This window comes from Nannospalax galili, unplaced genomic scaffold (genome assembly GCF_000622305.1).
Source record: "Nannospalax galili isolate Female #2095 unplaced genomic scaffold, S.galili_v1.0 scaffold1654, whole genome shotgun sequence".
In the NCBI taxonomy this organism is placed as follows: Eukaryota; Metazoa; Chordata; class Mammalia; order Rodentia; family Spalacidae; genus Nannospalax; species Nannospalax galili.
This window is the reverse complement of record NW_008334135.1, coordinates 545755-546577: the sequence shown is the minus strand read 5'-3', so window position 1 is coordinate 546577 and position 823 is coordinate 545755.

Here is an 823-nt window from a genome sequence, read left to right as displayed (position 1 = left end):
TTCTTTGATTATAATAGGGGAAATTGTCTGCATTTGAAGAAATTCATAAAACTTCAGTAGAAAATAAATTATTTCAAGAAATATCATACCTGAAATTCATTTTTAATTGTATTCATATATTTAAATATAGGCATTGACTATGAATCAGGTCTACTGAAGTGTATAATTGTTCAAGTTCATATATATTTTCAACAACAGTTCATTCTAAAGTATAAATAATGTCTATAGTTATGTCCAAGTATAATCAAAGAAAATAAAAATAGAGCAGATATTAAAATTGTTTAAGATATTATTATTGTAGTGAGATCATCTATTGTGATGGGATTTGTACACCCATAGGAGTTAACTTTCTATTCCTGTCCTCTGACAATCTCATTGGCTCTTTGCACGGGAGTCCAATGAAAGAAAAACATGAGATGCCCCTGGCTAATGTGCTGCCCTGAGAAACAGTTTTTTAATTAATTAACATTTAAAAAACACATTTTTATTGAACAACAATGATAAATCTTAAGTTATAACATATAAGGGAATGTGATTTTTCAAATTCCTGACATATTTCTGTTTGAGATTGAAGGACAATAAATCAGCATTCCAGGAATTCTCTGAAATTTTTAAAAAATGGTTTTTTGAACATACTCTGACAATGTGCACACTTTTATTTAAATATCTAAATTTTTTGTTAGAAGAACAAAATGTACTATGTTTAATAATATTTACAATGTTCTACAACTGAGAGTAATATTCCAACAATGGAAAGCAAAGTTTTAACATCAGATACAATGGAAACAATTTCCTTCGTGGCAGGGATTGATTGAACCCACTA